At 44.1% G+C, this 15,917-nt stretch overlaps 1 protein-coding gene across 7 annotated transcripts in view; it reads left to right on the top strand.

The window, feature by feature from the left end:
• The first annotated feature begins 13,244 nt into the window (after positions 1-13,244).
• Positions 13,245-15,917, top strand: part of TTLL6 (tubulin tyrosine ligase like 6) — a 49,387-nt gene continuing 46,714 nt past the window's right edge. For 3 of the 7 annotated variants that reach the window (XM_055576112.1, XM_055576105.1, XM_055576107.1), the window contains exons 1-2: positions 13,245-13,393; positions 14,121-14,740. The gene's annotated coding sequence lies outside the window, so the exon portion shown is untranslated. The other 4 variants (XM_055576111.1, XM_055576108.1, XM_055576106.1 and 1 more) reach the window with 3 other exon arrangements.

Below are 15,917 nucleotides of genomic sequence, written 5' to 3'. Positions count from 1 at the left end.
TGTCCGACTCTTTGCGACCCCATGAGTTGCAGCATGCCAGGCCTCCCTGTCCATCACCAACTCCCGGAGTTCACTGAGACTCATGTCCATAGCCTGTTAAAATGCTAACAAGACTTTATTCAGAGCTATTACAATAGAAACATTAAACAGGGGAGAGAGATTGCACTCAACTCCAAATACAATAAGGACACATAGGAATTCATAGGCATTAAGCAGAGTGAGGGGGTGAGTAGATGCAACACTGCTAAAAGGACTCGATACCAAGGGTAATGAGGCTTCTTGCTCAACTGACTTAATAGGATTTTTGCCGAGGTCAGGCTAGGAACTGATTAGATATCAGGGTGGAGGATTCTTTCTGAATCAACTTAGGGTTTTTGCTGAAACTGGACTTGGCAAGGATAGACATAGAAGCCCAAGTATGAGGCCGAGTTGAGAAAAGGGCTCAGAGGAGCCTAAGCAAAGTTTGGTCAAAGAGAGAGTGTTTGTCAGATGCTTGATTTATGTGAATAACAAATGTTGCAGGCAGAAAAAGGAATGGGAGGGGAATTTGAGATGGAGGGAGGGAGTGGCCATTGGCCAACAGTGGTGGTGCCATTACCAGAATTCTCTGTAATGATGGAAATGTCCTCTATCTGCACTATTGGGTCCAGGAGCCATTCACCACATGTACACCACATAGAACACTTGAAATATGGCTATTTCAACTGGGAACCAGATTTTTATTTAATGTAAATTTAACTAGGTTTATGTGACCACTGTCCCAGCTAGTGCAGATCTGCTGGAGCTGGGTGACAGGGCTGTGGACTTTGGAAAGTAGAAGCAGGGGCAACCTCAGAGAAGGTGCCCAACTAGCTCCTGCTGCTTTCACCTTCACCCTCAGCTCTAGTCCTGCCCAGTCCTACCCAGAAACCAGTGACTCCTCTGGCCTTTGGACTGTCAACTCCATGGAAAGGGAAGGGTGAGAGGAATTTTATCCCTGAAGCTTGCTATCTCTGTAACCATCTAGAGACTCTACAGTTTGATGACTTACAATGTGGAGATAGCTTGTATGTCCAGGTTTGAGAAAGAGAAGGAGTAATCAATGGCAAGAAGGCAACTAAAAACTATGTCAAGTACAGTGTTTCATAAACTTCAAGAGAAACCAGAACCAGGCATGCCTCACATTAATCAGGTGTTTCTAAAATGTGCTGGCAAACCAATCACCTACTTAGAACTTCAGGGGATGTTAATATTTAAGGGTGCTTTGGAATGTCCTGTTAAAAATTTGGGAGGCATATATTTGTGTTTATAAAGTACATTAAGTAAAAAAAAATTTTCTTTAATTCCACTCATGTTTTCAAGACTGCCATCTGTAGAGAAAAATGTGTCTGTTGCACACTCTTCCTTTAATTAGCTAACTCAAATCGATTCAATAGGAATTATTTCACAATTCTGTAAATTGTAAGTAATTTGTGGACAGGTAATTTTGACTTGTCTGATACAGGTTTGATTGTTTTCCCTCCTTTTCTTGTGGAAAAAAAAATCAGTTTTGCCTCTGCTTGCGACTCCTTTCAATATTCTAATGGAAGACATTTTCACATATTGAGGTATGGGGAGGTCATTCTGGCTTCTAGATGATTTAACTTGAATTTTATGCTTTGTGGCCTATCAAACATATATTATATATCTGTTTTGCCATCAAAGAAAATGGTATAGTGACCAGAAGTTTAAAATGTCCATAAAAATTAAATGCCTCCCTTCCTAGGACACCAATGCTTGAACTCCTTTGATGATAAGACTCCCTTCCCAGGTGTCAAGACCATACCAACTTGCTGTGTATGTGCTGATCTGCTTTTTTTTTTTTTTTTAAGTTGAAGGAATGTATCCCTGATGATTTGTTTGATATTCTTTGTTCTGACAAGATATAAAACTGTATGGAAAATCATGCTTCTCCAGAGCAGTTCTTCAGAGTTATCTGAGTGGCTGTGTCCTGGGTTATAGTCCTCAATTTGGCTAAACTATAACTCTTTTCTATTCCTATTACAGTTTGGTTATTAATTATTTATATTGACAATGCTTGGGGTAGTTCACAGGATATCAGAAAAGCTGGCCTGAGGTCACCTGTATCCTACTTCAGGCTGGTGCTTGGTACCAAGCCCCTTGAGGACCCTCATCCCCACCCCACCTCTGCCTCACAGCACTCTTCAGATGCTTTGGTGAGTTTTCTCTGATATCTGGATATCCTTTTATTAAATGATAGTCCATGACTTTTATTTGAGCTCTTATCTTAAAATCTGTAGTCTTAAGCAGGTAACAGTTCATTTCCTACATGAAAGGAACCTAGGGAGAATTCCTAGACAGAAGATATGGGGGAAACTCCTAGGCAGGGACTAAGGGGGAATTTCTAGGCAGGAAAGACCTGGAAGAAACTTTGGAATGAACTAGGTTGGTTGACCTTTTTTTTTTAAAAAAAGTGTGGCTTAAAATTGGAAAGATGTATATGTTATAGTAAAATTAAACTTTTTTTAAAAATGAAAAACTATGCTTCTAAAGCTTATCAACTCATGGACAGACAGCCACCCGCTGAACTGTTGGCTTCATGTACAATTGATGTGGAGCCAGTACTTGCAAGTACTTAAGTATGTGTGTGAGTCATTCAGTCGTGTCCGACTCTTTGTGACCCCATGGGCTGTTATAGACTGTAGCCTGTCAGGCTCCTCTGTCCACAGAATTCTCCAGGCAAGAATACTGGAGTGGGTAGACATTCCCTTCTCCAGGGCATCTTCCCAACCCAGAGATCAAACCTGGGTCTCCTGTATTGAAGGCAGATTCTTTAACATCTGAGCCACCAAGAGAGCCACATTGGCTCAATTAGTAGAACCTAAAATTGAAAATTTTTAAATTGAAATTCTCCAAGCCAGGCTTCAGCAATACATGAACCGTGAACTTCCTGATGTTCAAGCTGGTTTTAGAAAAGGCAGAGGAACCAGAGATCAAATTGCCAACATCTGCTGGATCATCGAAAAAGCAAGAGAGTTCCAGAAAAAACATCTATTTCTGCTTTATTGACTATGCCAAAGCCTTTGACTGTGTGGATCACAATAAACTGTGGAAAATTCTGAAAGAGATGGGAATACCAGACCACCTGACCTGCCTCTTGAGAAATCTGTATGCAGGTCAGGAAGCAACAGTTAGAACTGGACATGGAACAACAGACTGGTTCCAAATAGGAAAAGGAGTATGTCAAGGCTGTATATTGTCACCCTGCTTATTTAACTTCTATGCAGAGTACATCATGAGAAATGCTGGACTGGAAGAAACACAAGCTGGAATCAAGATTTCTGGGAGAAATATCAATAACCTCAGATATGCAGATGACACCACCCTTATGGCAGAAAGTGAAGAGGAACTCAAAAGCCTCTTGATGAAAGTGAAAGTGGAGAGTGAAAAAGTTGGCTTAAAGCTCAACATTCAGAAAATGAAGATCATGGCATCCGGTCCCATCACTTCATGGGAAATAGATGGGGAAACAGTGTCAGACTTTATTTTTTTATTTTTTGGGGGGCTCCAAAATCACTGCAGATGGTGAATGCAGCCATGAAATTAAAAGACGCTTACTCCTTGGAAGGAAAGTTATGACCAACCTAGATAGCATATTCAAAAGCAGAGACATTACTTTGCCAACAAAGGTCCATCTAGTCAAGGCTATGGTTTTTCCTGTGGTCATGTATGGATGTGAGAGTTGGACTGTGAAGAAGGCTGAGCGGCAAAGAATTGATGCTTTTGAACTGTGGTGTTGGAGAAGACTCTTGAGAGTCCCTTGGACTGCAAGGAGATCCAACCAGTCCATTCTGAAGGAGATCAGCCCTGGGACTTCTTTGGAAGGAAAGATGCTAAAGCTGAAACTCCAGTACTTTGGCCACCTCATGCGAAGAGCTGACTCATTGGAAAAGACTCTGATGCTGGGAGGGATTGGGGGCAGGAGGAGAAGGGGACGACAGAGGATGAGATGGCTGGATGGCATCACTGACTCGATGGACGTGAGTCTGAGTAAACTCTGGGTGTTGGTGATGGACAGGGAGGCCTGGCGTGCTGCGATTCATGGGGTCGCAAAGAGTTGGACACAACTGAGCAACTGAACTGAACTGAACTGACTGAAAATTGAAAAAAGAAAGTGGGAGAGGGAAGCCTTTTAAACTCAAGGAAGAACACTATGAGATCTTTCTGTGTGTCTATCTGGATGTATGTGTATATCTGTGTGTATTATAAATATGATATGTTTCTATCTCCAGATAATATTATCTAATTTATAAAAGACCTGTATTTACTTGATTTCAGCATAAGCACATACAAATCAAATGTTTCTAAATGTAACAAAAAACTAACCTCCAAGGTGACAGAGTAGAAGGATATGTGCCTTCTACTTTGGTGCCTGAGCACCAAAATCACAATTAGCTGTTGAACAACCATTGTCAGGAAGATGCTGGAACCTACCAAAAAATATACCCCCAATCCAAAGACAAAGCAGAAGCCTCAACAGGATGGTAGGAGGGGCACAATCATGATAAAATCAAATCCCATATACCTGCCAGGTGGGTGACCCACAAACTGGAGAACAATAATACCAAAGTTCTCCCACTGTTATGAAGGTTCTGACCCCTACATCAGGCTTTCCAGCCTGGGAATCCAGCAAAGGGACTGGGAATCCCCAGGGAATCTGACTTTGAAGGACAGCAGAATTTAACTACAGGACTTCCGCAGGACTGAGGGAAACATACTTCACTTTTGGAAGGCACAGACAAAATCTTGAGCTCACCAAGACCCAGGGGAAATGTGCAGTGACCCCACAGGAGACTGAACTAGACATTGCTGGTGTTGGAGGGTCTTCTGTGGACGTGTGGGTCGGTAGTGACTCTCCATGGGGATGGGGGCACTGCAGCAGTAGTCCTGGAAGGTGCCCCTTGGTCTAAGTCCTCTTAGAGGTCTCCATTAACTCTACCACAGAGCCTGTTAGGGGGTCACCTAAGGCAAACAGGGCTGGGTCACCTAAGGCAAAACAATTAACAGTGAGGGAGCACAACCCCACCCATCAACAGATAAGAGCAAGACCCAGTTTTTCCCTCCACCAGTCCCTCCCATCAGGAAGCTTACACAAGCCTCTTAGCCTCCTCCATCAGAGGGCAGACAAAAGAAGCAAGAAGAACCACAATCCCGCAGCAACTAGAACAAAAACCACAACACAGAAAGTTAATCAGAATGAAAAAGCAGAAGGTTAGGTCCCAGATGAACGGACAAGATAAAATCCGAAAAACAAGTAAATGAAGTGGAAACAGGCAACCTTCCAGAAAAAGAATTCAGAATAATGATCAGATCAGATCAGATCAGATCAGTCACTCAGTCATGTCCAACTCTTTGCGACCCCATGAATCGCAGCACGCCAGGCCTCCCTGTCCATCACCAACACCCAGAGTTTACTCAGACTCACGTCCATCGAGTCAGTGATGCCATCCAGCCATCTCATCCTCTGTCGTCCCCTTCTCCTCCTGCCCCCAATCCCTCCCAGCATCAGAGTCTTTTCCAATGAGTCAGCTCTTCGCATGAGGTGGCCAAAGTACTGGAGTTTCAGCTTTAGCATCTTTCCTTCCAAAGAAGTCCCAGGGCTGATCTCCTTCAGAATGGACTGGTTGGATCTCCTTGCAGTCCAAGGGACTCTCAAGAGTCTTCTCCAACACCACAGTTCAAAAGCATCAATTCTTTGCCGCTCAGCCTTCTTCACAGTCCAACTCTCACATCCATACATGACCACAGGAAAAACCATAGCCTTGACTAGACGGACCTTTGTTGGCAAAGTAATGTCTCTGCTTTTGAATATGCTATCTAGGTTGGTCATAACTTTCCTTCCAAGGAGTAAGCGTCTTTTAATTTCATGGCTGCATTCACCATCTGCAGTGATTTTGGAGCCCCCCAAAAAATAAAAAAATAAAGTCTGACACTGTTTCCCCATCTATTTCCCATGAAGTGATGGGACCAGGTGCCATGATCTTCGTTTTCTGAATGTTGAGCTTTAAGCCAACTTTTTCACTCTCCACTTTCACTTTCATCAAGAGGCTTTTGAGTTCCTCTTCACTTTCTGCCATAAGGGTGGTGTCATCTGCATATCTGAGGTTATTGATATTTCTCCCAGAAATCTTGATTCCAGCTTGTGTTTCTTCCAGTCCAGCATTTCTCATGATGTACTCTGCATAGAAGTTAAATAAGCAGGGTGACAATATACAGCCTTGACATACTCCTTTTCCTATTTGGAACCAGTCTGTTGTTCCATGTCCAGTTCTAACTGTTGCTTCCTGACCTGCATACAGATTTCTCAAGAGGCAGGTCAGGTGGTCTGGTATTCCCATCTCTTTCAGAATTTTCCACAGTTTATTGTGATCCACACAGTCAAAGGCTTTGGCATAGTCAATAAAGCAGAAATAGATGTTTTTTCTGGAACTCTCTTGCTCTTTCGATGATCCAGCAGATGTTGGCAATTTGATCTCTGGTTCCTCTGCCTTTTCTAAAACCAGCTTGAACATCAGGAAGTTCACGGTTCATGTATTGCTGAAGCCTGGCTTGGAGAATTTTGAGCACTACTTTACTAGCGTGTGAGATGAGTGCAATTGTGCAGTAGTTTGAGCATTCTTTGGCATTGCCTTTCTTTGGGATTGGAATGAAAACTGACCTTTTCCAGTCCTGTGGCCACTGCTGAGTTTTCCAAATTTGCTGGCATATTGAGTACAGCACTTTCACAGCATCATCTTTCAGGATTTGGAATAACTCAACTGGAATTCTATCACCTCCACTGGCTTTGTTTGTAGTGATGCTTTCTAAGGCCCCCTTGACTTCACATTCCAGGATGTCTGGCTCTAGGTCAGTGATCACACCATTGTGATTATCTGGGTCGTGAAGATCTTTTTTGTACAGTTCTTCTGTGTATTCTTGCCATCTCTTCTTAATATCTTCTGCTTCTGTTAGGTCCATACCATTTCTGTCCTTTATCGAGCCCATCTTCACATGAAATGTTCCTTTGGTATCTCTGATTTTCTTGAAGAGATCTCTAGTCTTTCCCATTCTGTTGTTTTCCTCTATTTCTTTGCATTGATAGATGAAGAAGGCTTTCTTATCTCTTCTTGCTATTCTTTGGAACTCTGCATTCAGATGTTTATATCTTTCCTTTTCTCCTTTGCTTTTCGCTTCCATTCTTTTCACAGCTATTTGTAAGGCGTCCCCAGACAGCCATTTTGCTTTTTTGCATTTCTTTTCCATGGGGATGGTCTTGATCCCTGTCTCCTGTACAATGTCACGAACCTCATTCCATAGTTCATCAGGCACTCTATCTATCAGATCTAGGCCCCTTAAATCATTTTTTCACTTCCACTGGAGAAGATGCAAGAAATGTTTGCCAAAGACCTTCACTTTCACTTTTCACTTTCATGCATTGGAGAAGGAAATGGCAACCCACTCCAGTGTTCTTACCTGGAGAATCCCAGGGACGGGGAAGCCTGGTGGGCTGCTGTCTATGGGGTCGCACAGAGTTGGACATGACTGAAGAGACTTAGCAGCAGCAGCAGCGGCAGAAGAACTAAAAAACAAACATATGGAGATGAACAATACACTAGAAGGAATCAATGGCAGAATAAGGCAGAAGATTGGAAAGGTAACCTGGAAGAGAGAATGGTGGAAATCACTGCTGCCAGACAGAATATAGAAAAAAGAATGAAAAAAAATGAAGACAACCTAAGAGACCTCTGGGACACGACAACATTTGCATTACAGGGATCCTAGAAGAAGAGAGAGAGATAAGACCTGAGAAAATATTTGAAGAGATAATAGCTGAAGACTTCTCTAACATAGGAAAGAAGTAGTCAACCAAGTTCAGGAAGTACAGAGAGTCCCCTGCAGGATAAACCCAAGGAGGACCACACTGAGACACATAGTGATCAAACTGACAAAAATCAAAGACAAAGATAAAATATTAAAAGCAACAAGGGAAAAATGACAAATAACATACAAGGGAACTCCCATGAGTTTATCAGCTGATTTCTCAGCAGAAATTCTACAAACCAGAAGGGAATGGCATGATACATTTAAAGTGATGAAAGGGAAGAAACTACAACCAAGAATACTCTACCCAGCGAGGAGCTCATTCAGATTTGACAGTTAAAGACTTTTTCAAATGCCATTTGTCATCAAAACTAAGGCTTGCACTAAAGGGACTGAACCCAAGTATTAGGGAAATGACTTTCACACAAAGGCGAAGACAACATAATCTGTAAAGGTTCTGGCACTATAGATAAAGTCCATTCTACCTTCGTAAAAATGAACCCTTCATTGTTGAACTTTTGCCATCCTGATGTCCTTGGAACATGACAACGGTCTGCTCCCAAATCAGAGAAATTAAGATGGGTAAACAATAGCTATGAATTAAACAATTGAGGCTATGGGAAACCCAATACAGCTGCTCGGATTTTCCTGGTTCCCTGGCAAGCCACATTTTTGCTTGATGGGTTAAACTCTTCCCTTGCTGCAAGGCTGACGTTCTCATAGTGACAAAGAAACTGTTAGAAAATGTATTTTCCATGTGGAGTATGCTTTTTCCAGTGATGAAGGCACCTACTTCACTGGGAAAATCATAGTTGTCTTCTTTTTTATTCTATTTATTTATTTTTGACTGTGTTGCACAGCTTGCAAGATCTCAGTTCCCTGACCAGGGATCTAATCCGTGCCCCTTGTAGTGGAAGCAGAGAGCCCTAACCACTGGACTGCTAGAGAATTTCCAACATAGGAGTCTTAAAAAAGACCTCACAAACTTCTTAAAATCATTACTGTTACTATCATCCTCAATCACCAGACAAGTTCAACAAAACTAAAGGAAAAACTAAATTCAAGCAGGAAAAAAATCAGCTACATGGGATTTGACTAACTGGTAAATATGATTATGATTTTTGTGACTTTTTGTCTGAAATACTGCTGACTTCTAATCTTTGTTTTCCAGATATAAGGGAACTTTTCTCCTTAAACTAATTATGGCTTATAGCAATTTGATAAATTATACCTTTATAAGCAGAATTCATGTATGGATGTGAGAGCTGAACCATAAAGAAGGCTTAGCACTGAAGAATTAGTGCTTTTTAACTGGGATGTTGGAGAAGACTCTTGAGAGTCCCTTGGATTGCAAGGAGATCAAACCAGTCAATCCTAAAGGAAATCAGTCCTGAATGTTCATTGGAAGGACTGACACTGAAGCTGAAGCTCCAATACTTTGGCCACCTGATGCAAAGAACTGACTCATTGGTAAAGACCCTGATTCTGGGAAAGGTTGAAGGCAGGAGGAGAAGGGGACAACAGAGGATGAGATGGTTGGATGGCATCGCCGACTTGATAGACATGAGTTTGAGCAAGCTCCGGGAGTTGGTGATGGACAGGGAAGCCTGGTGTGCTGCAGTCCACAGAGTCGGATACGACTGAGCAACTGACACGACTGAGCGACTGAACTGAACTGAACTGAATTGAAGCAGAATTAAAGCACTTTTCTTTTTACTTGATCCCTCCAGAATTTAGAAACTCCTAGGTTCTCAGCAGTCTTTCCCACAAAGGCAAAATGGTTATAAGATGCAAGAAAAACTGACTTTTTAAATGATCTGTCTAGTTGACTCCCCCCAGGAATAGTCAATTTTTCCACTTTGCTTCATAGACAATTATCTGATTTATTGTCATAGTATGTATTATTATCAGAGAAGGCAATGGCACCCCACTCCAGTACTCTTGCCTGGAAAACCCCATGGACAGAGGAGCCTGGTAGGCTGCAGTCCATGGGGTCGCTAAGAGTCAGGCACGACTGAGCAACTTCACTTTCACTTTTCACTTTCATGCATTGGAGAAGGAAATGGCAACCCACTCCAGTGTTCTTGCCTGGAGAATCCCAGGGACGGGGGAGCCTGGTAGGCTGCCGTCTATGGGGTCGCACAGAGTCGGACACGACTGAAGCGACTTAGCAGCAGCAGCAGCATGTATTATTATTATTTTCCTAGAGGAGCCTGGTAGGCTACAGTCCATGAGGTCACAAAGAGTCGGATATGACTGAGCGACTAAGCACAACACGTGTTAAAAGTAAAGTCCCTGGAACACCAATGCTGGTACTCCTTTGATGAGAAGATTCCCTTCCCAGGTACCAAGGTCATACTGATTTGCTGTGTGCATGCTGATATTCGTGTGTTTGTTTTTTTTTAACCTTGAAGGAATGTATCCGTGATTTGCTTGATGTTTTTTTGATCTGAAAAGATATAAAACTGTGTTTCTCCAGAGAAGTTTGTCAGAGTTATCTGAGAATTTTCTCAGAGTTATCTGTCTCTTGGTTGGCTCAAATATAACTCTTTTTTATTCCTATCATAGTTTGGTTATTGATTATTTGCACTGGCAATTCTTTTTAATCAGACAAATTGTGCTGCTTTTTTTGAACTAGCTGAACCATCTATCTTCACTGAATGAGCTAAATAAAACCTTTAACATGAGTTCAAATGCACTTTTATACCTGTGTGAATCATGGTTTTACCTTTTCTGGTGAACATTTTCTTAATATTTTAAACTTTTAATGCATACAAATACATATTTGACATAATTGTAGTCATAGTCTTTATAAATTTTTTTTCACTTACTATTATCAGGTAAAAAACTTTTGTATACTGCTATAAAACTTCATAATGATTGGGAGTTTTTTTGGTTGTTGTTACATAAGTGATTTTACTACAGCTTTCTTCCCTATTCTCTAACCATTGAATATTTAAGTTAGTCAACCTTTATTTATTATTGTTATTATTTGACCATGCTGTGTAGCATACAGGACCTTAGTTCCTCAATCAAGGATTGAACCCAGCACCCCTGCAGCAGAAGCATGGTGTCCTAACCACTGGACTACCAGGGAATTCCCAAAACAACTTTTAAAAAAGCAAAGATTCTGCATTTGCTTAACTCCTTCTGAAATTCTTGAATTTGACTATCATTACTATTTTTTTAAATAAATAAATAAATAATTGTTTATTTATTTGTTTATTTGGCTTTGTCAGATCTTAGCTGCTGCATCCTGGATCTTCGTGGCCTCATGTGGACTCTTTCGTTGCGGTGTATGGACTCTAGTTGTGGTGAGCAGGCTCAGTAACTGTGTTACAAGGGCTCCAGAGCACATGATCTTCAGTAGCTGCAGCATGTGGGTTCTCTAGTTGTGGCACAGAGGCTTAGTTGCTCTGTGGTATGTAGGATCTTACTTCCTTGACCAGGGATGGAACTTGTGTCCGTCCCCTGCATTGCAAGGTGGATTCTTAACCACTGGACCACCAGGGAAGTCCCTCATTACTATTTTTACCATATAAAATGATGTCAATGTGTAGGTGAGAGGACTCCATACTATATACTCATTTCACACACATACATGGGTACATAGTATGGAGTCTATAAAAGAAGTATTAGTGGGAAATGAGTATTCCAAACAATTTGAAGGAAAATAAAAAGGTAACTCTAAACATACAGGATCCTTTCGCTACATGTAGTGCCTTCAGTGTGGGAGACCCAGGTTTGATCCCTGGGTTGGGAACATCCCCTGAAGGAAATGGCAACCCACTCCAGTATCCTTGCCTGGAAAATTCCATGGACGGAGGAGCCTGGCAGGCTACAGTCCACGGAGTTGGACACGACTGAGCGACTTCACCTCACTTACAAGTGCATGCATCTGGTGTCTCCAAGGCACCCAGCAAGATGCCCTGCACACACAAAGTGTTCAAGTAATGTGCCTGTTATTTCCTCTGCAGTCAAGGCCACTTTCTATGGAATTTGTTTCTAAAAGCATCTGCACCAAAAAAAAAAAGGGTGCCGTAAAAACAATCATGAATAATAGCTCCTTTCAGGGAAAGCTGTTTCCCCCAGAAGGCAGAGGGAAGATGAGAAAGGACAAAATAAAAACAGAAGCTGGAAGCTCCATTGCTCCTGGGCAAGCAGCCCTATTCCCTGGGCCTCTCTGAGCCCTATCAGATACATACCAAAACGGGAGACATCAGAAGAGGTGCTGGACAGCAATTTCTGTTACTATTTCACCAATAACAGTACTAAGAAGTGTGTGAAGGAAGGAGTTCTCTATGAAACCCTGCAAGGCCTTGGTCAAGGCATCATATTCTTCCGGGCCTCTCTTTTCCTCATCTGCAAATAAGAGATCTCTTCTGATTTAATAAGACTTCTGTGATTCGACATACCTCTATAATATTTCCTAATACATTACATCATTTCTATTTCCTACTTCATCCCTGGTACATATACCAGTACTTTCTTTTGATTGGCACAAGAAGAAGGGGCTTCTAGGCTGGATCTTGGGTCAGGGGACCAAAAGCAGGACACTCTATCTTTTTACGTTAATTACTTAAAGGAAGTGTCTCAAACTGGGAAACAGAGTGTGTGTCAACTGTAAATAAACTTCTGAGGGTTCTGTTATTGTCTTTTATTTATTTAGTCAGGTGGGTGCCTTAGGAACAAAAAGACAGTACAAACAACAGCTTCAGACCTGTATTTTTTCACACACTCTTGCTTCTTAGTTGGAGCTCAGAGGAGGGGACATAGTTTACATTTTTGGAGGACTGCAAGGACCCTCTAACACACTGCTTTAACCTTCACACCTAGGCTCAGGAAACCCCAGTGTTTGTCATGTGGGTTTTCCTGTTTCTGGTTTGTCTGCTACAAATCGCTGATGCTCAGATTTCCTGGCTGTCACTCTCTGGCCCTGGAGGCGATGCCTGAGGGGGTTGAACCCTGCTTTGCTCTCCAGTGGGGGCAGCTCTACTGTTCACCCTGTGTTTGTTCCTGTCATTACCCCTGAAAGGACAGCAGTGCCAGGCTCTGGCCTATTAGCTCCCACTGCGGCCAACCCTCTCATAAATAACCCGTTGTCAGGGATTTTAATGGAAGCCCTCTGGAAGCTGTAAATCTTTGTGGCTCCCTCCTGCATCCTCTCTCTCATTTCCATCACAATATTACTCCAGAGGGACCAGAGACCAAAGCGTGAGCTTGCCAGAGCAGATTGGTAGGACACTGGGGAAAGAAAGAGGCGGGATGGGGGAGGGGAACAGAGCTGGGACAGTTGGTCTTAGGGAAGCATCTGTTGGGTGGCCAGTTGATGATGGTCACCTGGATCCCCAAGGCCCTGGAGAGGGGGAAGGGCAAGATGGCCTAGGGCCACCTGGTGGGAAGAGGGAAGAGAACAGGATGGCAGAGAGGCTTCTGGAAGGGTGCACCTTGGGTCCTCCAGTGTGAATTTAAGCACCAAGTAGCAGGATTTTAGTGTCTGCTTCAGGTTATGCTATGCCTTTGCCTCTAGCCTCCTGCTTGAGCAGATCAGCAGGTAAAGGGGTGGTGTCCTGGGTTGGCAGGAAAACTTTTCCTCTACCAATTTAGGTCTGAAAGGTAGCAAAGTTTTTATGTACACCAGAGCATTCAGGAGTGAGTAACTACCCCAAATAGCTAGGGATTAAGGTTTAGACATCAGTTTAATAAGAGTGGGGGTGATTAGGGATTCAAAGGATGGAAGTCTCTAATGAGACTTGTTTACACAACTTTTTGGAATGTCCAAGAAAATGGACATTCCAAATGGCTGGGTGGTGCCTGCCTGACTGGAGACCTTCCTGGGCGGGTGGAGGGGGTTGCCAGGTTGTGACCACTGGTGTTTGGAACACTCTGGTTTATTTATATCAGGGAAGTTCAAATTGGATTTCTTTCTGCATCGGCTGTAGCCCAAATACTTCCAACTTAAAAGTAAAAACTCTTCTGAAGATTTTTTTTTTTTAAGTCCATTCACCTGCTGTTTCTCCAGTATTCTATCACAGCATGGTACGAAGTCCTGGGTACAAAGTTCCCAGTGAACCTGCTAAAACTTAGCTCCTGGACTAACTTCAGCATGCTTCACATCACAGATGTGGATTTTGTCTTTTCCCTTAGTTGTTTTGACCACAGGTTTTCTTAGGAGGTCTTCTCCTTCTTACATGTCTCCCTTCAATTGCTGGAAAAGAAAGTAATGATCCAAGTCGTACATAAATCTTACTCCTTGGGACTAAACGATCTTTTTTTCACAGGAGCAGCTACATTTCAGTGGCATCAAGTCAAGCATCTGGAAAAATTTCAAGAACGAAGAGGGATGTATATCCCTCCTCGGTTCAATCCGTTAAGGGAGTTTCTCAAAATCGCTATGATTCAAGACTTAAAATCAATCCTTTGTTCAATCTTTCACCAATCTGAATTAACCCAGGCAAAAACAGCTCTGTGCTGTGCTTAGTCTCTCAGTCGTGTCCGATTCTTTACTGGCTGCCAATCCTTTCCAGGCAGGACTCTAAGCTCAGACAGCTGGAAACTTTAGGAAACCACAATTACCTGAATCCAGCCACTACTCTGATTCTCCACCTGAGAACAGTCAAGGTGTTGTTTTGAGAAGTCAAAACCCCTGAGCCCTGGGCGGCTCTTTCTTATTGGCCAGTTCAGTGGCGGGGTCAGAACCCCCCCCTCCGGCCCCTCCTCCCACCCTCTGAGGTATCATGATTCAATAAGCCTGAGTGGTTCGTCACAGGCTTGTGGTACCCATTTTACTGCTAAAGAAGCTAAGTCCCAGGTCACGTCGGCTGTCCGAGGTTACACAGGAAACCTGAGATCTCGACTTGGGTTTCAATCTAGCCCTCTCCGCTCGGTGTTTCCTGCTCCGGTTAGTGGATGTTTACCCTCTACAGAGTGCCTAAGGCCCAAGGCGCCCCTCGCTCGGACCGACTAACGCCCCTGGAGCTCCAGAATCAGACGTTCTGATTCGCTCCGGTCCCCGACGTTCAAGCCGCGCCTGCGCACGACGCCCGGACGGCGCGGGCTGGGTCAGCCTAGGACCCGGGGGCGGGGCGGATCGGGGAGGGCTGGGCGGATCCTGTAAGGCGGGGACCCGCGGAGGGCAAGCGGTAGTTGCGCCTCGCGCGGCTGGAGCGCGGCCCCGCGTCCCAGCGTCCTCGGCGTCTCCCGGGACGACCTCGGGCGCTTCTCTCTCCGAGCGGTTAACTGGATTCGGGAGGCGGGGGGCATGCCAACTACCGAAGGGGCCAATCGAAGCCCTGGAAAGCCCTATATGCAAATAGGGGCCGGGCGGACCCCAAATTAGGAGCGGCTAGGGTTGGGGTTAGGGGTTGTCTGGCAGCCAGAGGGAGCGTGTCTCCGACCAAGAGTGTGGTTGCGAGCTATACGGGCGGCAGAGCGGGGGCGAGACAGGGGAATAGGAATTGCGGGTAAGAGCGCCCCAAAGCCCGCTGCTGCCCCCAGGCTACGGCCTCCTAGTGCCTCGCCAGTGAAAACCGGGTTCTACATGTCCCCCTCGTCCCCCACGGTGCCCAGTTTCCCAAAGCTACCCCTCTGCCCTTCCCTGGTGGCATTCTGTGGCAAAAGCCTCCTGCACGCCCCTGCTTTCTCTCGGTTCTCCTGTAGCCCACCTCTTCTCAGCAGGTCTAGGTATCGCTCGCCCTCTTCCACGCCCCATACTCAGTTCATTGCTAAAATATTCTCACTCCCGTTTCTCATCCTCAGGACCCCATGCCAGGACCTTTATCACACACCAGCCATTCTTTTCCCAGCTCCTCACTCTTTCCTAACCTACCTTTCCTCCCAAACCTGGGTCGCCCTCTGTGCGCACCCTCACTTCCTGCCCTCCCTCGATTTCCCCAAACCGAGGCCCCCAGGGAGCTGTCCCTGAGATACCAGAGATCCCTAGGAATCGCACAACTCTGTCCCTTTCCTCATTCCTCATCCTCGGATCCTTCTCCTGACCACCTTTCTTCCTTTGTCTGGAGAATCCTTACAGAAAGACACTCAGTTTCTCGTGGCAGCGCAGCCCCCTGCAAATAACC

The sequence above is a fragment of the Bubalus kerabau genome, chromosome 4 (assembly GCF_029407905.1).
Source record: "Bubalus kerabau isolate K-KA32 ecotype Philippines breed swamp buffalo chromosome 4, PCC_UOA_SB_1v2, whole genome shotgun sequence".
In the NCBI taxonomy this organism is placed as follows: Eukaryota; Metazoa; Chordata; class Mammalia; order Artiodactyla; family Bovidae; genus Bubalus; species Bubalus kerabau.
Note: the sequence above shows the minus strand (reverse complement) of the source record. Positions and strands in the feature narration are given on the sequence as shown.